The 26,055-nt window shown below is 33.7% G+C and overlaps 1 pseudogene; it reads left to right on the plus strand.

Moving 5' to 3' along the window:
* Positions 1-3,394: 3,394 nt before the first annotated feature.
* LOC121488891 lies at positions 3,395-4,063 on the plus strand (annotated as a pseudogene).
* The last annotated feature ends 21,992 nt before the right edge of the window (positions 4,064-26,055 follow it).

Raw genomic sequence — 26,055 nt, forward strand, 5'->3', positions numbered from 1 at the left:
ATATAAATTCTGTGACAAAAGAGAATGATATAATCAATTTTAGAAACATAAAGAATATTTATAAGTCACTAATAGAGTAACAATAACTATATAGTTTGGGTTCTGCCCATGATCAGTTTTATGATCTTTGGGGATCAAAGAGTTCCTTGAGCTTATTTTCTAATTGGGAAAATCAGGAGAAATGGACTTGCTACCCAAAGTATGGTCCTTAGAGTATCAATGGCATTATTTAGGAGGTTAATAGAAAGGTAGTCTTAGATCCTTCACTCCAGACCTACAGAATCAGATACACATTTAAACAAAATCCCCAAAGATACAGACATTGGAAAACATTGGCTCAGAAGACTGAAATCCCTTCTGTTTCTCTACCTCTTAATTTAATCACAGGTTAGATATCAAAAACAAAAAGACTAGCAGAACCAGGCTTACTTCATTTCAAACCACTAAATATTAGGCCCATTCATTGATTTTTTATAAAGCTGTCCTTGGAAAACAGTTACAACAATAGTCTAAGCAATTTAATATATTTCTACTATAACATTAAAACATATAACATTAAATTTTGGAAATTTGATTTGTACATATAGTCAACTAGTTGTATTTTAGCATTCACTATGCAAATATCTTTTAACTCTTTCTAGGAATAGAAAGAGAATTTTAGCTCATATTATCCTAATTTTACTATATGGAAAATGTGGCAAATAAAGGTAGAATATATTTTTATTGATTATCCCATAATAAATAGTGCTCCAAATACATAGAAAACACATAACTAGAAATGCTGTTTAAATACACAAATTAAAAAAAAATTAATACACAAATATAAATGTCAAAGAAGAATTTATGGATGATATTATCATAACGATTCGTGTGTGTGTGTGTGTGTGTGTGTGTTTTCTATAACCACCTTAATTGTAGATGGGCATGAACTGACATTCTTATTAATTCTCATATATACACATATTCATATATAATCACTTAATATTTAATTTTTAATTTTAATATTTTACCTATAAACTAAATTCAAATTAATTTGTTTCTGTTTCCCAATCTTATATATTGGCCTTTATGTAATCCCATCATCAAAATTATACAAATTCCCAAATACATTTTAAAAACCTAATATTAACAGCAAAGCTTTGTATCTTATGTTTGGCATGTGCTGATGTTTTGTGTGGTTTTGTTTTGCTGTTTGAATCTGACATCAAGAAGAAATTTTCTCTGAGATAACTTTCCAAGTTATTAGACACTTCTTAAAAATAATTATAAGGACTGAGTATTTTTTAAAGGATACTTCAACAGTCTTGGAGGATGCAATGCTTTTAATATTTAATTTCCTATAAAATGATTAGTTTTGCCCATGTGCAGAATTGCCTAGGAGTAGATAACATGATGCATACTTAGTTTTAAATGGAAGTTGTTGACATTTGTAACAAAAAATATCAAATGAAGTAAGTCTATCTTGAATTATTTTGAATTACCAATAACCCATACCAGTTAGGTAATGGCTTCCTATTAAGGTTAATGGAAATTGAATGTAAATCTCCATGAATAAAATTAAGGCTATACTGATATCTCAATTACTTAGGGCATAAGGGTCTGTGATATTCACCCTTTAAAAAACTAAAAGTGCTTACTAGAAGCCCTAGGCTAATAACAAAACCAATTTTACAGTACTGCTTAATGGTATGGTCAGGGAAAAAAAAAGAAAAAGGACTGAATTCAGGAAAACATTTCAGCTGTTAGACTTTAAAGCTTCTGGAAGCAATGTTGTATGCTATCGTCCCTAAAAGCTCACATTTTAACTAAGTGTGTATGTTGAAAACATCCCATAGGGCAAACAATTGGAAGTATTTGTTTCAGAAAAAAAATGTCTGTGGTTCTAAATAATTTTTTGACAGCAGAGAGGTATAAATTGTGATTTCCTACTTTCCCTTTACTTACTTCTCTCTTCTCTTCTGATTTTCACTCCACCCCCTGGATTTTCTTGTATTGTAAGTAAGCCCCAGCTTTTGCCTCCTTTTTCACCAACTCTCTTTCTTCTCTTTTCACTTAACCCAGTACTACATGAAGAATCCAACTATTTTATTACAAAATATACATTACTACTGGCCCTATACCAGTTTCAACTGTCTCTCATCCGAGCTTGTAGAACTAGTCTTTTTGATTTAGTTTTTACTCTAAACCACGTTCCCCATGCTAGCCAGACTTTACTTTGTAAAACTAATATTTGGTCATACCACTTTTCTTACCAAACTTGTAGATCTGTTATAACCCAAACTCCTTTACATCGCATTCAAGATCTTCCACTCTCTGGCAGTAAACTGCCTTCCAGATTTTAGTTGCAATTTCTTCCATATGTTTTAATTGCAGCAAAAGCTCATAGTTTTCTTGAGAAGGAACTGCATCTGGAAAAAAAAAAAAAAAGAATTGCACTTGTCCATCTCTATTCCTTGACTTATGTTTCCTTTGCCTAAGCAAAGTAAGTGTACTTTGCTTCACAGCATTAATTGCACTTATTGCAAGGTCTTCACATGTCTGTTTCTTCTGGTAGATGGCATATGAACTTATTTATTTTTATTTGTTCATTTGTTTGTTTGATCTTCATGGACTTACCACAAAATAGGTCACTCGAATTGTGTGTTTCTGTTAGTGAAGTAATGCTAATGAATTCTTCTTCTTTTTTTTTAAAAAAAAATTATTTATCTTCACGAGGGACACACAGAGAGAGGTAGAAACATAGGCAGAGGGAGAAGCAGGCTCCCTGTGGGGAACCTGATGCGGGACTTGATCCCAGAACCCAAGGATCACAACAGGAGCCAAAGGCAGATGTTCAAACAATGAGCCACCCAGAAGCCTTAAATAATGAATGCTTTCTAGAGAATTTCTTAATCTGTTAAAAGATATACAATCTGGGTTAGAATGAGAAAGGTAAAATAGATGTTAAACTATGTACTGAGACATTTTTCTTTTTATAACATATAGTCAGTTTCTTTTCTTGTAAAATGTAATTACCAGCAATGGATCAATTATCTGTACTTCCTGTGCAACCTGGCCAAATACTCATACTTATCTCTGTAAGTCAGATAAGTTAGTTGAGTCTTAGTCATTAGATCCTCTAAAACACACCCACTAGCACTCTGCTGGATCTTAGAAAAAATAAATAAATAAAGCAACTTAAAGCATTTAAAGAAGCATATTTGCAAAAGAGGTCCAAGAAAAGTTGTCTTAGCTGTCATGGTCAAGACAGGAAGAGAAGTGGCTGCTGCTGGTGCTGGGGTCTGAGGAGGGACATGCTGGAGCCTGGCCAATGGGACTGAATGAGGTACAGATGTGCCACCTGAGGATGCCACAGCTGCTTGGGGCCCACTTGCATCCTCTGCCTGAGTGCGTAATGAGCCAAGGGGACTCAAACCTTCCAGCTGCTTTACATGCAGCGGACAACATTTAAAGAGATGACAAATGTATGTCTCGGCACAACAGATTTGTCCTAGATGTAAAGACAATAAGCCTGACGTACTATTTGTGGGGGACTCCATGGTACAGTTAATGCAGCAATATGGGATATGGCGAGAGCTTTTTTTCCCCACTTTTTGCATGGAATTTTGGAATTGGAGCAGATGCGACAAGACTTGTTTCATGCAGACTAAAGGATGGAGAACTGGAGAATATTAAACTTGAGGTCATTTTTGTCTGGGAAGAAAGAAACAACCATAAAAACACAGCAGAAGTAGCAAATGGAATTAGGCCATCATACAGTTTATCAACGCAAGGTAGCCACAGGCTAAAATCATTGTACTGGGTTTGTTTCCTCGAGGTAAGAAGCCCAACCCTCTGAGGCAAACCAACTTGTAAAGGGTTCCCTGCTGAAGCTTGCTAATGTTCAGCACTGGATACAGATGGGGACTTCCTGCACGCGGAGGGTGCCCTCTCCTGCCATGACACATTGCATTTTCTGCATCCCACAGCATGGGTTTACTCAAGGATCTACAAACTCCTGCATGAACTCATCATGCTGCTGTTGGAGGAAACAACTGAGGAGAAACAACCCACCACTGCCTGACTGGCTCCCATCAATGTTAATAGCATCCAGGCTTCCTCAGATCAGTTATATCACTGGTCCTACAGAATCCTTCTCTTAAGGCACTTTGCACTGTAGGATGTTCCTGGATGTTCATATCTAGTGTTTGAAGGGCAAGAGGGTTTTAAACTGGTCTTGCCCCAACAAGATTTGTCTGACACAGGAGAAAAATTAGTCAAGGAAGATAGTTGTTTAAATTCGTTTGAAACCAGAAGGGGACGTTTTTCCAGTTATATGTGTGACACATTCATTGAAATATCACTGTTTTCCCTGGAACAACAAGCCTAAGTACTGGACAAAATAAAAATATTTTTCTTGGCCTTTGTTTCTATAAATCATGTCATATACAGTAATGATTAGGATCACACCTAGTTGGCTTTATTTTTTTAAAAGATTTTATTTATTTATTCATGAGAGACACACACAGAGAGAGAGAGAGAGAGAGAGAGAAAGAGAGAGAGAGAGAGAGGCAGAGACACAGGCAGAGGGAGAAGCAGGCTCCACGCAGGGAGCTCGACGTGGGACTCGATCTCAGGTCTCTAGGATCAGGCCCTGGGCTGAAGGCGACCCTAAACCGCTAAGCCACCCGGGCTGCCCCCTAGTTGGCTTTAAAACAGATGGTCTTTCCAGTTATTAAAGCTCATGGTTTAGGCTTTTGTTTTTATTTTGCTTTATTCATGTGTATCACAACAGTTTCTTAACATGTAGCATTAGATTGAACATACATGTCATTTCTAATATGGGAGAGGTTATAGTTACAAATGAATTTGCCCATTCTCTTAGTCTCCCATGTCTGGCAGTGAAAGAAAGTGGGGGAGTGGCTTGGAGAGAAGCCCATTTGGGAGACTATGGAATCGTATTATTTTTATGCTGCTGAATACTTGTAATTAACCTATGCATACAGCTTTTCCTCCCTATTTCCCCTCATCCTCCATCTCTTTTTGGTTTTGTTTTTGTTTTTGGTTTTTGTCCTTGTTGGCATTATCAGCTTTTAACACATTTTTAACTTAGGAGCTCTGTTGCTGAAAATTGAAGTCCTCAGCCAGTTACTCTCATGATGATATTACTGATTGTGTAATTAATTCTTGTGTGGTGTTCTGTGCATAGAGCTATCCATATTTAGAGTTCTGTTGTTTTGTTTTCCCCTTAAAATGTGTAGGTTTCCTTTTTGAGAAGAAAAGTCTGAATTCTATTTCCCATTCCATAAGCCCTGACATATGTCAAGTTTTATAGTACCTTAAGGTGTATGTTTTGTTTTTTATTGACTTAGTTTTTAATTTATATCAGTTCAGACAAATTTGGCCTTTTTTTCATGGGGAATCAAAAGGAGCTGCTCTTCAGAATAGACATTCTACCTTCATCCCACCATTTTAGTAAAAAAGAACTAGATTTGTTTAACTTTCAGGGTTTCTCCTTAATGTATTTTCATCTAAAAATTTGTTTTAAGAGATCTTTATAATCTAAATGGTTTGCTTAATCTGTAAAAATTACCATTTTGGGATGCCCTGGTGGCTCAGTGTTTGAGCATCTGCCTAGCCCAGGGCGTGATCCCGGAATCCGAGATGGAGTTCCACATCAGGCTCCCTGCTTCTCCCTCAGCCTATCTCTGCCTCTCTCTCTCACAGTGTCTCTCATGAATAAATAAATAAAAATGTTTTTTAAAAAGATTTTATACAAAATAAAAGAACTACCATTTAAAAAATAATGGGACAACCTGGTTTATTGTTCAGGATACCTGTGGAATATGTATAAACTAGATCTCCAAACAAATATGTAAAACTGGACTAGGTGGGTGTTGAAGTAACCTATTAAAATATGCTCTACACTAATTCTGCCTAATGTTCAAGTTCAATAATTAAGCATATGTTCTGCTTGCAAGGCAAATGGCAGTGCTTTTGTGTGTTGGAGGAGAGTTGCTGATTTTTGCAAGAGCCACTTCTGATTGAGGGGGATAGAACTTGGGCTGATTTTTTTGTTGTGAAACCTCTTTCTAGGAATTTTTTTGGTCTCGTTTTTTTTTTTTTTGTCATTTATTTTTAATACATTTTTTAATGTATCATGTCTTCACTAACAACAAAAAGGACATGCCATGTTTACTAAACATGTTTACTACATTAAAATTTCCTTTCAAAAAAAAAAAAAGAAAAAGCAGAAGTGCTCTAAAGATATTGAGTTATTTTCAAAGACATAGAGTTGCTAACAGAGGATATACCAGGACTTTTCACAGAGTGCTTTGTGATTAAACTGAAAACTTTGGTGCCCCCTGTATAACAAAAAATCTAAGCAATTGGAGCAGTAGTTTTAACAAAACCAAAGGATATTCTAAGCAGGCGCCAGTATCACTATGTTTGAGGTAACTCCATATATATTTAAAAAATAATCTCCAGAGATTCCATGCAAATGAGTCGGAGAAGTAAAAGCAATCAAGAAATTTGTGAAATTTACCATGCTTTTTGTTTGTTTTTCATTTGTTAAGTTTCTGGGGCCAATTTACTGAGAACAAGTCAGAAATAGGAAAAAAGGAAGGGGATGAGGGAAGGGGAAGGAGGAGAGAGAAGAGAGGAAAAGGTATCAATCACCTTGCCCAAAGTCATTCTGAAACAATACTTAATAAGTTTAAAGTACATGAACTTTCACTTTCTTCCTACAACTACTGTTCACACCATGTAGAATATAACCATTTTTACATTTTATGAAAAATTTTCTAATAGATATATTATTCTAAATGAGAAATTTCTTAATGAAAAACTGTAGCTTTAAGAATATGGATGAATTAAATGATGTAACTAGTTCATTTAAAATAAATACATCTTTTTTTTTAAAGATAGTATTTATATATTTATTGAGAGAGTGAGAGACAGAAGTAGGAAGAGGGGCAGAACAAGAGGGAGAGAGAATCTCAAGCACACTCTGTGCTGAGCCCAGAGCCCAATGCACTGCTGGATCCCACAGCCTTGAGATCATGAAGTGAGCTGAAATCAAGAATCAGATGCTGGGATACCTGGGTGGCTCAGTGGTTGAGCATCTGCCTTTCAGATCAGATCCGATCCTGGTGTCCTGAGATCGAGTCCTGCATCAGGCTTCCTGCATGGAGCCTGCTTCTCCCTCTGCCTGTATGTCTCTGCCTCTCTCTGTGTGTCTCTCATGAATAAAAAATAAAATCTTAAAAAAAAAGAGATGCTTAACTGACTGAGACATGCAGGTGCCCCATAAATATATCATAATTTTATGTGTAATCATTGGCATCTCAAAATGATGAAATAAAACTAAATGCTATAAAATTTTGGATGTGTTTCTTATCTCAACATGTATTTTTTATTTGTATTTGTTATGGTTGTAGTGGGAAAAAAGCACTTCTTAAAAGAAAAGAAAAAGTTGCAAGAAAATAATTTTCAAACCAGAAAATTCAATTAGTACTTTCATTAGACATTTTCTTTTCTTTTTCCCTTTGCTATTTTGAACTCATGAATAATGGCATTTAGAGCTTTCTGCCAAATGTAAACTACCTTTTATTTTCATTTTTTCCTGAGCTAATATTTATCTTTCTGAGCTACTTCTTAAAAATTCCGAGCTAATCCTTATCTTTCTGAAATGACACCATTTGGCATGTTCAAGCAGATGAATATAACTCACTTAGCTACTTTTTTATAATTATCCTGTAATTAAGCAATATATGATATTATTAAAAATAGAAAAGACTTGCAAAGTATCATTGGGAAAAGAAATGTGAGAATGCATTTGTAGATACAGAAGTATAATACATAACATTTGCATTCTACCTCACTGATCCTAACAAATAACCATTCTTTCACACGGAAGTTTTTGAGTATGGTGAAATATATTGTTAATCTCAAAGTGGCTATTTTTATAACCATTATCAATGGTGGGAAATGGGTTATCATTTTCATACTTGCAATTAAGGCTGTTTGAAAAATATCTAATGGGGCACCTGAGTGGCTCAGAGGTTGAAAATCTGCGTTTGGCTCAGGTCATGATCCGGGGGTCCCAGGATCGAGTCCTGCATCAGGCTTCCCATGGGGAGCCTACTTCTCCCTCTGCCTATGTCTCTACCTTACTCTGTGTTTCTCATGAATAAATAAATAAAATCTTGAAAAATATCTAGTATCTATGCCAACCTGAGTAGAAGAGAAAACTAGAAGTGGGATGTGGATATTGATTAAAGTTTTATTATTCAAGAGATGGTCATGAAACCTTTTCTTATTATTGTCTCTAAGAGGGAAGAGTTTTTTGACACTTAATCATTGCTTCAGGTTTCAGTAGTATAAGAGATGGGTTTTGTCTCCGTTATCAGAGAATCTACTCCTCGGCAAATTTTGAGCGCAAGCAGAGTATTTAACTCTTGACAGTGCAGCCACTAATCACAGCTGATTTATACATGAGTTGCTACCAAATCCATGGTGGTTCAACCATAGTTTCCTGGGGACTTAAAATTTGGAAACTAAATGAATTATTTAGTTCTGGGGGTCAAAAGCAAATACTATATGCATATAGTGAAAAGCCAGTTCACAGAAAGATGAGTAACTGTAAATTTTCATAGGTTCTTTTTATCAGGTAAAGGCCCTCCTGTATATTTTGTTGAATATCTAGATTCCAATTATAAATGGATAATGGCTTTTGTTATTTTTTTTTACTTTTGTTAGTTGTTTTTATTTCTCAATCTGCTAAAAAAATCATTCATTTTTTTTCTTCTTCATTCTATTAATACAGAGTTTTATAGTGATCCAATATTAAGCCAGCCTTGCATTCTTGAGGTAAATGCCACTGGTAAGGATGTTTTATACCATTTTTTTAAATTACTAGATTTATTTGCTAATGTATGTTTTAAGGATTTTTGATTCTGAAGGAAAATTGGTTTGTAATGTCTTGTAATTTTTGTCAGATTGTGCTATCAGAGTCATTTTGGACTCATAAAATGAATTTAGGAGGTATCCCTACCTGTTTGAAAGAATTTATACACTGTAGATATTATTTTTTCTTTAAATTTTTGACAGAACTTATTAGTAAAACCATTAAAATTGAAGCCCAGGAAAAAGGGTCACAGCTCCATGACTTTGGTGGTGGTGGTAAGATCAGGAAAAGAGGTTGGCTGAGCTCCAGAAACAATATTGAATAATCCCCTCCTTCTTAGGGGAGAGGGATTAGGATGGGCTTCCCTTCCCCCAACTCACACAGTTAACATTATTTTTAAGTCAGGAGAGATGAATCTGAAAAGCAATATTTTTCATCACATGCCAAAAACAGGATAGAGAAAAGGAGTGGCAGGACTAGGTCCCTCCAATTGTCCCTTGGGGGTTACCCCTCAGCCCATCTCAGTATGGTGCTGGGTAGTAGGGGTACCTAGTTCTAACCTCTAAATAGGTGAGAACCCAGACTCTAAGCAAAGGCCCTTTTATTTTTTTATTCTGATTAGCCATTTTAAACCAACAAGGAATAAGAAGAAATTCTAATAAAAAAAAAGTTAAAATTGGTGCTTTCTTAGTGTAAAATTATTGATGATTCAATTACTTTCAAAGTGAAAGAGCTATTTAGCTTCATATTTCAGATTGTGTCAGTTTTGCTTATTAGTGCAATTCAAAGAATTTGTCTTTTATCCAAGATGTCATGTTAATTGGCATAAATTTTCTTATATTATTAAATTTATCTTTTAACTTCTGTGATTTCTTTCTAATAATAACACCACTTTAATACCAAATATCAGTTATTTGTATCTCCCTTTTATCTTGATCAGTATTGCTAGATGTTTATCACTTGAATTTATGTTTTCAAAGAAACACTTTTACTGTATTAATTTCTCTACCTTGTTTGGATTCTGATATGTTTCTGCGTGTTTCCTTTTTGTTGATATGCTATCAATTTTACTTATTTTGATTTGATATTTAGGTGAAATTTGGATTTAGAGTTAACGCTGGGATAGATTCAGTCTTTGAGGGATGTTGATAGAGCATAAATGCATTGAAACACAAGAAGGACATGAGTATTTCAAGGCTAAAGAGAAGACTACCGACCTGAGTAGTTTCACCAAGATTCATAGCCATCTAGAATCTGTGAATGTGACTAGTGTGATCTGAATACTTGTGTTGCCCCTAAATTTATATGTTGAAATCCTACCCCTACCCCTCAAGGATGATGGTGTTAAGGATGGTATTAAGGATGCAGCCTTCATGAATGGGATTACTATTCTCATAAAAGAGACCCCACAGAGATCCCTCCCCCCTTTTACCATTTGGGAAACACTGAAGAGGCACAAACTGTTAACCAGGAAGATGGCTTTTACCAGAACAAAAGCATGCTGTTGCCTTGATCTTGGATTTCTCAGCCTCCAGAACTATGAGAAATAAATTTCTATTGCCTATAATCTACCCAGTATGTAACATTTTCTTATAGCAGCATGAATAGAATTAGACAGTCATGTTATTTGGAAATAGGGTCTTTGCGGATGTAGTCAAATTAAGGTGAATTAATGCAGGTTTAGGGTGGGCCCTAATGCTCTGTTACATTAGATGGTTTTAAAGAGAGTAGAATTACTAAGTTAGAATTAATTTTTAGTTTACAAACCCATTGAAAGTAAATTCTATCAATGAGCATACACCTCTAGTTATAATGGTAAACATTAACAACTGCCTCTAATCTCCTTAATAATTATTGTAACTAAGAAAGATGGCATATTCTATGAATTATACCAACTTTTAAAAAAGATTTTATTTATTCATTCATGAGAGACACACAGAGAGAAAGAGAATGAGAGAGGCAGAGACACAAGCAGAGGGAGAAGCAGGCTCCATGAAGGGAGCCTGATGTGGGACTCAATCCCAGGTCTCTAGGATCACGCCCCAGATGGAAGATTGGCACTAAACCACTGAGCCACCCAGGGATCTCCTTGATATGCCTTATTACAGAAAATAAGAGGAAATATGTATATATCTTTAAAAAGAATATGTACACTCCACTTAGTTATGAAGTGTATCAATACTTTAATATGTGGTCAAAGTATATTTAAGAAAGATAATGAATATATTTCTAGGGAAATGAGATAATATAATAACTCCCAAAGAAAGTTTTAAACTATATTTATCTCTATATAAGGTAAATTATCATATTATTAATTGAAAGGGTTAGTAAAAATAAACAGCTGTTTTTTGGGACAACCTAAATGTTTAATAATTTATCATTTATATAATATGTTCTTTTATTTTAAGATTGACTACATTTTGAAATTTACATAATGTAGATAAAGAACAAAAGATTAAAAAAGGTATAGCCACTTTCAAATATCAGGTGATTTACAAAGTAGTAAACATTTTTCTACAAGATGATAAAAACAGTTGAAGTTGAGAAACCATCACAGCAAAGAAGAGTAGCCAAAGAAGATCTGATGACTAAATACAGTGTTGTAACCTATATGGGATCTTGGAAAAGAATGAGAACAATGAATAAAACTAAGGAGTCTGAGGTTAAAAAAAGGGGTTTAATTAATAAAAATGTAACAATATTAAATCATTAGTTTGTTCAATTGTGACACATGTACAATACTAATGTAAGATGCTAATAACAGGGAAACTAGATGTAGGATCAGTATGTGGGGATTCTCTGTACTATCCTCATAATTATGCTAAAAATCTAAAACTAAAAAAAAACATTTATTTTAAAAATCGACACCAATTACAGCAATGAAATTGCATGCAAAATCAAATTCCAAAGTTACATATATATTTTCTGTGGCTATGTGAGACAGGTACTATTGGTGTTTACATTTTACAGGTGAGGTAACTGAGGTGCAAACACACTAAATAATCTGCCCAACCTCAAAAAACTAGTAAGGAGAAGAGCTAAGATTTGAATTCATGGAGTATGACTTGGGAGTTCACATCCTCAACTACTCTTTTATACTTGTTCTCATTTATTGCACAAAGTATTTTACCGGCAACCAAATACTCACAAGTTCAATGATTTCTTAGTCATCAAAATCTAGCCAAAGTCAGACATTAACTGTTTCATCAAAAGCAGGATTTAGACTAAGACTTAGATATAGTGGTAATTGAGAAAAATCACATTATTAAAGTGCTAAATGTTTCTCAAGGATGATTTAATATATAAAATAAATCAATGTTATACACCACATTGACAGAATGAAGGACAAACCAACATCATTTGACAAAATCCAACATTATTTCATGATAAAAAATTCTCAACAATTAGAAATAAAAGGAAACTACCTCAAAATAATTAAAGCCATATATGAAAAGCTCATAAGTCACCAGATCCAATGCTAAAAGACTGAACACATTTCCTGTAAGATCAGAAGCAGGAGTTTAGTTAATAAACAAGGATCTCTACACACACTACCTCTGTTGAACAGATAATTATAAAATCCAGCCAGAGCAATTAGCCAGAAGGAGGAGAAGGAGAAGGAGGAGAAGAAAACAATCATGAAGACAAGATTCTTAAGAAACCCTTAAGATTCCACAGCTGTTAAAACTAACGAACGATTTCAGTTTAGTTGCAGGGTACAAAATCAACAAACAAAAATCAATTCTCTTTCTATACACTAACAATGGCTGATCTGAAGAAAAAACCAAGACAGTAACTTTATTTACTAATATCACCAGAAAGAATAAAATATTAAGAAATATACTTAATCCAGGGGCACAAGGTGTGCAACACTGCATACTATAAATTATTGCTAAAAGAAATCAAAGGAGACACAAATAAATGTAAAGATCCTATGTTCATGGATTGGGACTCAGTATTGTTTAATTATCCATACTACCCAATGTGATCTATAAATTTAATGCAATTTCTATCAAAATTTGAATGCTATTTCTTTCAGAAATAGAAAAATAAACCCTAAAATTCATATGTATAGCTGAAATAATCTTGAAAAAGAGCAAAGTTGGAGGCTCACACTTTTTGATTTCAAACATATTACCAAATAACATTAACCAAATGGTGTACATCAGAAATGGTACATCAGACATTAACCAAATGGTACATCAGAAAGACAAACATATAAACCAATGGAACAGAGATCCCAGAAATACACCCTTGCATACAGGTCAAGTGATTTTTGACAAGACTATCAAGACTACCTAATGGGGAAAGGGCAGTGTCTCCAGCAAGTGGTGATGGGAAAGCTACATACCTACAGGCAAAAGAATGAAATCAGACCCGTAGCCTTCCACCATATATAAAAATTAACCCAAAACAGATTAAAGACAAACAAACACCAAAAATTATAAAATTGCTATGAGAAAATTTCAGGGGGAAAACTTCAGGATATTGGATCTGGTAATGTTTTATTTGATATGACCTCAAAAGCTAAGGCCACAAAAACAAAAATAGACAACTGGGAATAAATCAAACTTAGAAACTACTGTGTAACAAACAAAAATCAACAGCTTGAAAAGACAGCCTATAATTAGGAAAAAGTAACTCAGAATTATGTTAATCTCCAAAATATATATAATGTACTCAGAAAATTCAACAACAAAAAAACAGCCCAATTGAAGAATGGACAAGGACTAGAATAGACAATTCTCCAAAGAATATATACAAGTAGCCAATAAGCATATGAAAAGATGCTCAACATCATTAGTTATAAGAGAAATGCAAATCAAAACCACAATGAGATATCCTATCACACCTGCTAGGATAGCCACTATCAAAGGAAAAGAGAGTAACAAGTGTTGGTGAGTATGTGGAGAAATAGGAATATTTTTACACTTTTGGTGGGAATGTACAATGTTGCGTCATTATGAAACAGAGTGTAGGGAGTCTTCCAAAAATCGAGCTACTCTATGACTCAACAATCCTACTTTTTGGTATATATCCAAATAATTGAACTCAAGATCTCAAGTGATAATTGTACTTCCACAGTCATTACAGCATTAGTCAAAATAGTCACATGAAGAAATAACCTAAGAGTCCACTGACAGATGAATGGATAACGAAAATGTGACATACACATGTCATGAGATATTTTTTTTTTAATTTTTTTTTAAATTTATTTGTGATAGGCACACAGTGAGAGAGAGAAGCAGAGACACAGGCAGAGGGAGAAGCAGGCTCCATGCACCGGGAGCCCGACGTGGGACTCGATCCCGGGTCTCCAGGATCGCGCCCTGGGCCAAAGGCAGGCGCTAAACCGCTGCGCCACCCAGGGATCCCTGTCATGAGATATTATGAAGCCTTAGTAAATAAGGAAATGTTATTAAAGATACAACATGAAGGAACTTAGAGACTATGCTCATGAAATGAGCCAGTCACAAAAGAACGAGTACTGTATGGTTCCACGCATATGAAGTATCTAAAGTAGTAAGAAGCATTTAAACAGAAAGTTAAAAGATGATTGCCAAGGGTCTGTGGGAAATTAGTGTTTAGTGGGTATAATGTTCTCAGTTTTGCAAGATGAAACCTCTACAATCTGTTGCAAAGGAATGGGAATATATTCAACACTAATGAACTGTATACATAAACATTGTTAAGATAGTAAATTTCATGTTATATGTTTTTTTTATTATATTAATACTTGTAAATATTTACTGCAAGCCTATTTTTCCCTTTGAGATGTGACAGCTTTTAGGATCTACTCCCTTAGTGACTTTTAAATATACCATGGAACAATGTTAACTGTATCATTATGTTGTACATTACATCCCCAGCATTTATTTATCTGATAGCTAGAAGTTTGTAACCTTTGAGCCCCTATATCCAATTTCCTCAAGCCCCAACCCCTTTGCCTCAGGTAACCACAAATCTGATATATTTTTCTAAGAGTTTATTTAGATTCCACATATAAGTGTGAGATTGTACAATGTTTGTCTGACTTATTTCACTTAACAACATGATTTCCTCAAGGTCCATTCATGTTATCACAAATGGCAGGCTTTTTCTCTGCTTTTCCTTGGCTGAATAGTATTCCATTGTCCACCATATTTTCTTTACCTGTTTAACTGTTGATGAATGCTTTAGTTGTTTCAATGTATGGCTATTGTAAATAATGCTGCAATGAATATTGGGGTGCAGATATCTTTTTGAGATCTTCTTTTCATTTCTTTTGGTTATAAACCTAGGAGTGAGGTTGCTAGATCACAGTGTGGTTCTATTTCTAATATTTTGAAGAACCTCAATACTGTTTACCATTGTGACTTTATCAGTTTACAGTCCCACCAGGAGTTTCCTTTTCTCCATATCCTCAACAGCATTTGTTATCTCTTGCCTTTTGACAATACCTTTTCCCTTTTTTTTTTTTTTTTACCTTTTCCATTTGACATGGTATTTCATTGTGGTTTTGATTTTCATTTCCCTAATAACAGGCAATGTTGACCAACTTTTCATGTATCTATCATTCAAATGAATATTTTCTTTGGAAAAATGTGTATTTAGGTCCTTTGCCCATGCTTAAATTGGATTATTTGGGTTTTTTTTTTTTTCTTTTTCTTGCTATGGAGTAGTATGAATTCTGTATATATTTTGGATGTTAACTTTACATCAAATATATGATTTGCAAATATTTCCTCCCATTCTGTGTATTTCATTTTGTTGATTGTTTTTGCTGTGCAGAAGATTTTTAGTTTGATGCAGCCCACTTGTTTATTTTACTTGAATATTTGAATATCCAGTTTCCCAACACAATTTATTGAAGAGACTGCCTTTGTCCTTTGAATCTTCTTGGTTCCACATCCAATATTAGTTGACCAAACTTCTCTGTTTTAACTGGGCTGGGGGTAATTACCCCTTTTTAAGAAAGGAAAGCTGACATAGTGATGTTGAATAGTTTAAATAATTTAAGTATCATTCAGAGCACTCCTGATGAATTAGTTGTAAGGCAGCTAAAAATTGTATCTATATCTGGGGAGCTAGTACACAGTGTATAAGATAAATTACTCCATTAGATTTTTATAAAAAATAATTTGGAGACATATAATTACTGTCATTAACTAATTCCATTCTCAACTCAAATGCCAACTCCTCAGAAAGATTGTCTTTAACATCCATCACAAAGTAGCCCTCCTACTTTGTCCCACCTTGTTTTATTTTCTTCCTGGTACTTATAGTGTGTTTATCTTGCCTTTTTTATTTTAATGCCTGTTTCTCAGAATATGAGTTCCTCCTTATTAGTAAGGACCTTGTCTGTCTTCACCTCTTTATTTTCAATATGTAACTAGTGTTTGTCATATGGTGGGTGTTTCATATATATTGGTGGATTCAATGAGTTAATTTTAAATAAGACAAAATAGATTTATCCTATTCTACTTTTTTCCCCCACATATTACTCAGGCTGTAGATTAGCCTAAATCGTTCCTCAAAGAATGCTATCAGTTTCAGTTTTTAAATATTATTTCTGCCTAGAAAAATGTAATGTTGTAGAAAGAGTCACTTAATGAGACACTCCCAGAGAAACTCTTAAGTGTGATCTGTGTATTTAGGTGTGTGGCAGAGACTGCAAATTGCTAACCAACACTCATTCTCTTCTCTTTTCACTAGAGATATCAACTATAGTTAGTGTAGACATGCTTTGGGCTGAAAGCATTATTCCCTAGGCTTCCTTGCAGCTAGATGTGGCTATGTGACTTTTTTTTATAGTGCTTTAATGAGCTATAATGAGAGATGTATTTGGACTTACCAAGAAGCCTTCTTAAGGAATTCCTAGCAACTAGTTAATGTTTAAGCTTAGAAAAATGATTTTAGGGACACCTAGATGACACAATCAGTTGAACCTCCAACTCTTGGTTGTCTCAGGTTGTGATCTCAGAGTCACCAGATTAAGCCCCAGGTCTGGCTCCACACACTTAGTGTGGAGTCTGCTTGAGATTCTCTCTCCTTCTCCTTCTGCTCCTCCTGCTCATACTCTCACTTGCTTTAAAATAAATAAATAAATATTCAAAAAAGAAAAATAAATTTATGGTTTTATTTCTAATATAAGCGATTATATTCAAAACTATAAATTTCCCTCTAAACATTAGTTTTGCAACATCCCACAAATTTTGATGTTTTATGTTTTGTTATCCACCTGAATTTTCACTGTTGTCTTTGAGTCATCACTTTTATTCAATTTAACTCACTTCCTTCAATGTCAGTGAATTCAGCCCATAATGAAAGGCATTGATCGTATGTTCAACCAAATATTTAAATAATGCTTTATTAAAAAGCATCTTGACCTAAGTTATATTCAAATTAACTGCAATGAAATCTTCAAACCTTTCTCCTTGTCAGGAGCATACTAAGTGGTCCTAAATGGTATTTTTGTTGCAATGAATTATGCAAAGCTAAAATAAAATTTCTAAAATTTACAAAGATAAATTTAAACTGCAATTTAAGAACATACAAGAAAAGATTAAGGGAGTAGCAATCTCTCTTTGTAGGTTACAGTGACTCTGTGAAATGATTGTAAATCTATATTTGAGTCAGTGCCCTGTCAGTTTTTGTCAGTAAAATCATTTTGCCTGAAGCTTTTCCCCTGCAAAAAGTTTGTAAAGAAATTTCATGTGCCCAGTTGCTTTAAAGGGGAATTCTGTAGTTAAACTAAATGATTACAAGAAAACTAGATCTCAAAAGTCTTTGAGAATCATATAAAATAGTTATATTGTACATATTTTATGTTTACTATAACTTTTATCATTGACTGATTCAACAGTTGAATCCATTTTAGTGAAATTTAATTCTTTAGAGGTCTTGGGAGAATATATTTTTAAAAGTCTTTTACAATAAAGGTTTATCTAAAAACAATATGAATTTATTCAATTCTAGACAATGAGATCTGTATGTAAAATGACAGTCAGGGACAAACTGAATCTTGACTATCTTAATTTAAATGCAAGAATCTTGAAAACAAATATCCATGTACCACAAACATACATGTACACAAATGCATGCCTCTCACATATTAAAAAAATTCTAATAATGTAAATACAATGTACTTTACTGATAGTATTGATGGATAGAGGATAGCATGGGCATTAGAGCCAGATAATTTATTTAAATTCCAATTCTTCATCTTACAAACTGTAAGAGAGTAAAATTTGATAATTAGGTTACTATGGGCAATAAAATGACAATAGATTTTTTTGCTTCCTAATAACATAAAAAGAAAAAGGGATCCTGAGATAAATGTTTATTTCATAGATATTTCTGTTAGCTATTCTTTCCATTTTTTATATGGCCTTGCTGACAGACGTTTGAGAAAATATGTATTTTATACATAGCTTGTGATGGTACTTTCCTTTATAGCTCTATGCAGAAATTTAAAAGAAAGTATCCATGAAGGAGTTTCGTGCGTGTGTACCTAAAGGTAATCATTATTAGTGATAGAATTACTACTGATTTACAAATCAGTCAGAATGTTTGTATTGAAAGAGTTTATCTAGAGTTAAGTAATAGTACTGTGGATGATAATTTTTTCATGTTGTTTCCCCATAACTACTCTATGATAATTCTTTCTCAGATTTATACTCAAATATACAGAATGCCATGAGATATCAATTCATTTTCTTTAGGTAGGTTTGTTTCCGGGTAGAAAATTTATGTGAAACTGACTTGTAAATGAATATGAGTATGCCAAAAGTGAGATAATTTAAATATTTGCAACACTTTGTCATACAGATGGCAGGTGGTGGTTGTTGCTCTTTTGGTGACAATAAATTGTGGGCCTCACTGACTCAAAGGTATTACTTTGTTGCATATTTGTGCATTCAGTCATCACAGAAGCAAAACATTTAAAATTGGTTTTTGTTTTTGTTTTTTTAAATTGTTTTTTTTTAAAAATAGTTTCTCTGTCTTTAGGAGCATGATCAAAACAGTAGATGGCTGAGGTTTGTGCAGAAAGATAAGGCAACTGGATTTTGTGTTAGACACATGAAATACAGGTGAGTTTGAACTGTATATTAGTGATTTTTTTCTCATTTCAGCATCAAATTTGGATGCAAAGGAACTGCTTGGAAGCTGTGGTTTTGCTCAATTACTCAAGTGATAAAAGTCCTAGTGAACCTATTTTTTAAGAAAGATATAGTTAGATACATTTTATTTAAATATGTTTTACTTTCAATCATTCTATCATCAGGCAGTTAAAGTACCTGTGTTATATAACACACAATACTGCAGTACAACCAACAACGGAAAAATCCCTGGATTCCCTGCTCCTCCTAGGTTAGACTCCAGTCAGTGGAAAGTCCTAAACTGTTATCTAGTCCTGGCAAACAACCAGACACTTGAAACTGAGAGTAATACTTCCTTAAAGCATTAACTCTGATAAGGAGAGAGAAAAATGGATGATTCAAAGGATAATTTCCTTCCATTTCTTTTTCCAAAAAGTGATTTTCTGCATCATTTCAAGTTAGGTTGGTGAACTGAAGAGTATATAAAACAACATATTTTAAAATCTGTTTAGCCCGGTGGTTGTCAGCATGGTATGAGGCTTTAAAAAGAAATTATAGATACTCAGATTCTAGGGTCAGAGATTTTACACATACTGCCTGTCTATTGGTACATAGAAGATATTTGACTACTTGCTTTATTAAAATTAACCATAAAGTTCATTATCTGGCATTGTTTAACAATGAAATTTTAAGAATCAGAAAAATTCATTAACCAATGAATGGATAGCCAATTGTCAATGTAGCCATGCAATGGAAACTTTTAGGAGGTTTGGCAGAGGGAAGAGTTTAGGAAAGAACTTTCCTAATGATCTCATATAAACCCTCTGGTTTACTAGGCCATGACTTTGGGCACCTGAAACCCCAGGGCCAGTTGCCTATTGCCATCAGTCAGGGCTCCAATAAGATACAGATACTATAATTTTCTGTATGGGCTTTGATATGAAAATGTTGGGGTGGTATACATAGTGCTTCTCACCAATATTTTCCAATTTTCCTTATGAGTCTTGGGTATAAGGTTGCAGTGAAATACAGAACACCCAATTAAATTCAAAATTCAGATTAACAATGAATAGTATTTTTGCATAAGTATTTTCCAAAATATTACATGAGACACTATATTAAAAATTATTCCCGTTTTGTGAAACTAAAATTCAAATTTAACTGAAAATCCTGTATTTTTTCCAACTATATTGAGATACAAGTGACATATAGAATTGTAAGATATTTAAAGGGTATAATGTGATGATATACATGATGACATATATATAAAAGATTCCCCCATCAAGTTAATTAACATATCCATCATCTCACATATTTACCTTTTTGCTTTGAAAAGACCACTTTATTTGAGAAACATGGCACCTGTATTTGGCAACAGTTTCACTTTTATCTTGAGTTTAGATGTCATTATTTGATTCAGTTTGGTCATTCAAATATATGTCACTTCTTTGGGAGCTCTAGCTCTGGCATTAATTCTTCTTAAGCAAACAATTGATTGCTGAGATAGATGTCCCAGAGAACTCTTTCTCTGATTTGCTAAGGTCAAATCCTAAGATGTTGTGAAGGGTGAACAATGAGCCATCAGTTAGACAACTGCCTGGGAAAGCTTCCCAGTTTTGCTGCATATTTGGAGTGAGAAGAAAGCCATTGTTTGTCTGCTTACACTGAAGCTTAGGAGGTGCTTATTAAGCGAGTATAACCCAGGTTATCCCGAGTAATAAAGGTCAGAATGGCTAGAATTCTAGGCCAATGTACGTTTCCTATCATGATTAAAATTCCACTTGATATTAGTGATCCTAGATTTAAATTGATCGATAGCTGTGATGGTACTGTGTGCGTGCGTGCGTGTGTCCATGTGTATGTGGATATACGTGTATGTATGTTTCAGCCATATTTATCCATGGTGAACTGAACTTGGATGAGTGAGAATTTTTCCAATTGAGCATGATAGAAAGATAGGCAAAGTTGTTGAAGATGACTGCAAAGCATGATTGCAATGGAAGAATGCAGAGTCAAAGCCAGGGGAAGATGGCAGTGTTATTAGGGAAAGTGAAATGGACATAAAAATCAATGAACTGTCATTCTTGGTGGAGTCAAAATGTAAAAGAAATTTATCATATTTAATCTACTACAGCTTCTGCCATATTGTAGAAAATATGGGTCCTTAAAAATCCCTCACATAATAGAATTATTTGAATTAATTGAATAAAAACTGGAAATTGAGAAAGGGAAAAAATAAAACCTTACTGCTTCATGGCGGAAAAGTGAATGAAAATGGGTCTCAAAATTGAAGGTAAGATTTGGAGAGTTTCAGGGAAAAGGGAAAGTCATTTCAAAGAGAATATTCTAATCCAATCTCAGAAGAGCCACTACTCTTTAGCAAACCTATTTTATCTCTTTTTTTAAAGTCGGTAGCCATTTCAAAGCTTTACACACATCACATCCCCCATCCTCTTAAGTCTCACAGATAGCATGTCTTTGTAATGAGATTGTCAGGTAAGTACTCACTTAACCATTCTTTTCCTTTCCTAAATGCATCTTCATCAACACCATTTCTTTTTTTTTCATGATAGTCACACAGAGAGAGAGAGAGGCAGAGACACAGGCAGAGGGAGAAGCAGGCTCCCTGCGGTACTCAATCCTAGGACACTGAGATCACAACCTGAGCCGAAGACAGACACTCAACCACTGAGCCATCCAGGTGTCCCAATGCCATTTTTTTTCTTGTTAAACACTTATTTGAGGATATATTTGAAATTCTGGATAGTATAGATTTTCTAGAAAAATACAATTCCCAGAACTTATCCCAGCAGACAAAGTTTAAACAGATAAAGTTATCAAAAAACGATCTCTACAAAAACAAAACAAAACAAGACCACAGGTACTAGTTGGTTTCACAGGTAAATCATGTAAATTTGCAAGATAACGATGACATTGTACTTTACACTCCTTACAGTGCTGGTAGTTTTTTTTTTCTATCAGCTACAACTATTTATTAATCTTTTCATTGTTTACCTATTTTGTCATATTTGTGTCTGTACCATTTTATGCAATCACTTCATAAAAACAGTTAACTCTAGCCATTAACACAGAGTGCACAGATATGCCATTCAATATCAATAAATATGTGGAAATTAGTACATATTATATGCATAACAAAATTGATTATACAAAAGCAATAGATATATATCATTAGTATTCAATATAGGCATATGTAATTGTAGCCAGTCATTAAACTTTGCTATTTTTTAAGAGTGCACATATTTTTGAGATGAAATCCTACGAAGCATTTGAGTTCTTCTGTTCATAAATGAATTTAAATCATGAACAACAAAAAATAAATAAATAAAATAATAAATAATGAACAAAATTGTTGCAAATCTTTACTTAATTTGCATTAATAGATTAGAAAATAAAGTTTAAAAAACTAATTCTTGACTAAGAACCTTAACATGAACTAAAAACGGATATGATTACTTTTTAAAAAGTCTTTTATTACACTGTATAATTCATAAGAAGAATACTTGTTATAACAGACTGCCATGTTCTTACAAAATGCATCTAAGCCATAAACCACAAGGAAAGACTAATTAAAAGAATATCCTTGAAGAGAAGATATAAAGAATATCTCAGGGTGATTATGTGCGATGGTAGGGCTATTACTCAGCTTCCATAAAGGGATTAAGATTCTGAATTTTCTAAATAGAGAAAGAATAATATCTAAGAAATAAAGAATTCGAAACAAAATGAGAGAAAAAAGTGGAGATACATGGAGAAGCATAGCTTGGAAAATTGAAAAATTAGAAACAATTACAAGATAGGCATAATGGTATAATCTAGGTCCTAATTTTTTGACACCTTTATCAAAACACCTAGGTGTTTTGTTTTGTTTTGTTTTGTTTTGATCTGGTGTTTTGATGACCTCTTATTCACCTTGTTGGTCAGAGAGGGATTCATTCCTACTCTAGGATTATAGGGATGATGAAACATATAACACTTGATACTGAGGGATATTTACAGCAGTTTTTTGGTTACATATACTTTCAAACCAGGGTAGAAGACACATATGTCTTCAAAACAATGTTTCTTTCACTTGGATGTCTAATCAAATGCAGAGTGACAAAGCCAGGGCTGTGGAAGTACTCACAAGAGAGTGAGATGATCCCTGGGCTCTATAGGAGAATGTAATTGTCTTGTTTGAATAATTTGGCTACAAGGAATTGAAGCCTATTACTTAGGGATAAGCAGGTGCTGTGCCTCATCCCCATAATGAGGAGTTGTTTGATGAAGGAACCTTATCCATGAGTTCACATTACATTTGGTATGTCTGTGTGTGTGTGTGTGTGTGTGTGTGTGTGTGAGTAGATATATTTTTTAAATTTTAGAAAAATTTTAGAATTACAGAAAAATTGCAAAGATAGGATAGAATGTTAGCAATTATATACCATACTTAGTTCCATTATTATTAACATTTTAGAGAAGTATGGTACAATTATCAAAATTAAGCAATATTGATACACTGTTAATGACTAGACTCCACACTTAATTCATATTCTTTTAAGTCTTTACCTATCCTCCTTTTTCAGGCCTAAGACCTCATATAAAATATCACATTACATTTAACCATCATGTCTTGTTAGTTTCATCTTGGCTGTCATGTATTCTTAGATTGTCCTTGTCTTTGGTAACCTTGACAGTTTTGAAGAGTATTGTTCAGGTAACTTGTAAAATGCCCCTAAGATGGAATTTATCAGATGTCTTTGTCATGATTGAACTAAAATTATGGTTTTTTTTGTGGAAATACCACAAAGTAGAAGTCTCATTTTCATTACATCATGTTAAGGGTACACACTAGTAACATGACCTCACTATTAATGTTGACCTTGATTATCTTAAGTAGTGTTTGACAAGTTTCTCCACTGCAAAGTTACACTCTTCTTCCCTTCTCCACACTGTACTCTTTGGAAGGAAGTTACTATGTGCATCCCATACCTGAGGAGTGGGGGGTTATGCTCTAGCTGCTTGATGATAGAGTATCTACATAAATTACTTAGAATTTTTCTTCATAAGAGATTAGTCTCTTCTCCATTTATTTATCCAATGCTTTATTTATATTTGTGTTGGCTCATTGATATTTTAAGTTATGGGTTATAACACTACTTGATTTTATTGTTTAAATTGTTCCAGCTTTGGCCACTGGGAGTTCTATCTGTTGGGTCCTGTGTCCTTTGACATACTCCATCATTATGTGTATGTGTGTGCTAAAGTACTTCTTTACTTTCTGACATAAGAAGATGCTCCAAGATCACCTTGTATGTTTCCTGCCCCAGTTTAAGAATTTCAGCCATTTCTCCAGCAGCCTTGGATTCTTTTATTGGAGAATTTTAGAAACTATATACACTTATAAAATATTTCTACATGAAACCAACAAATTATATCTGTGTATAAATTAAGCTAATCATAAGTTCATACTGATGTTTCCAACTAGAATGATCCATGTGGCAATGGATTATAGTTGGAACATCAGTAAGAATCTATTCTCAGAAGTTCTGCAATTACATATGGTAATGATTTTTTTAGATAGGACATGCACATATAGGAAGAATTAACCTCTTTATTTCTCTAACAATACTTTTTATGTACATACAAAATGTCTTTCTTCTTATAGTCTCCAAACTTCATTACTTCTCATATATAACTTTGGCTTAAATGATATAATCGGATTTAAATCTGGTAGGATCTTAGAGATTATGTAATCCATTTTTTTTTCACTTTACATGATAAAATTAAAATACAGAACACTTAAGACATTTTCACATATTTGTATTTGAACAAGTTGGCAGCTAGATTCAATTGTAAGTTTGAGCCCTCAACTTTCAATATAAGCTTACAAATTATAATGGACACTGGGTTATTAATGAAAATCAAATAAAGGAAAAAGTTCAAATGAACTGTTTAATTAAACAACAATGTAGCCAAATAATGACAAAATGAGAATAGAAAAAAAACTGAAATGTGAATAATTTACTGAAAAAATTTTGCCAACAAGACTCCTTCTTTTTCCCAAATATCTCTAATTTAAGCAGTACTATTCTACACCCAAAGAACATTAGTTTGAGAATCAGAAAATCATGTTCTAGGTTTATGATTTATTTAACTATAAAATGTGTTTTTCCTCTCAACGGTAAATGAATTTTAAAATTCCATGGACTTAATATTTATAAAGTGAGTTGTGATCAATTGATAAATCTATTCTTTTGATACTTTTTTTTAAGTTGTAGAAATACATAGATTATTTTGGGTGATCATTCAAACACAAATCAAGAGAGAATGTGATACCAAATATCAAATTTTCTGGTCTCCAATCAAACCCAGACCTTACCTAAAAGAACAACTTATTATGTTGATAAGAGAAAAATTTTATATTCCTAATTGGTTTAGTGGCTCCCAAGCAAGAGAAACTTGGCTGTACTTTAACTGACCTTTTTGTTATGAATGCCATTGTCAATATTTTATTCAGGTGTGTTTTGTAATGAGAATCTGGTCGCTAATAATTTGGACTCTTAGGCTACCATGACAAGGCTAGCAACTCTATCAATCCAGACAGCTCATTAATGGGTGCTCCTGTTTCCGAGCACATCTGCTGCTTTATCACGTAAAAGAGTATCTAGTTCACCTGCATGCCTTTTAATCAGCTAAAGTAGCATAAATTTCAAATTAAATACAATTAAACTACCAGAATTTTCCCCAGGTCAGCTATTTACATCAGTTCAAGAGACTTCTATTGTCTAAATCATGTATTTACCAATGTAGAAAATAAAATAGCAATATTTAGGTTAGCAGAAATGAGACCCCTAGAAAGTTCTGTACTCATTATGTTATTTAAAACTCATCTGGGAAATTTATAAATTTCAATGAGATTTACTCATTCTTCACTGGTCAACCCATAAAGACACACATTTAGTGATTCTTGCTTAGAATGCCAGAATTTGGGAAATTGGTGAACTTTTTCTTTTCTGTGTTTTGACAAAATGCTATAAAAATCCAGAGGATTTGGTCATTTTTTCCCCTATTTTCTGGTGT

The sequence above is a fragment of the Vulpes lagopus genome, chromosome 4 (genome assembly GCF_018345385.1).
Source record: "Vulpes lagopus strain Blue_001 chromosome 4, ASM1834538v1, whole genome shotgun sequence".
NCBI lineage: Eukaryota > Metazoa > Chordata > Mammalia > Carnivora > Canidae > Vulpes > Vulpes lagopus.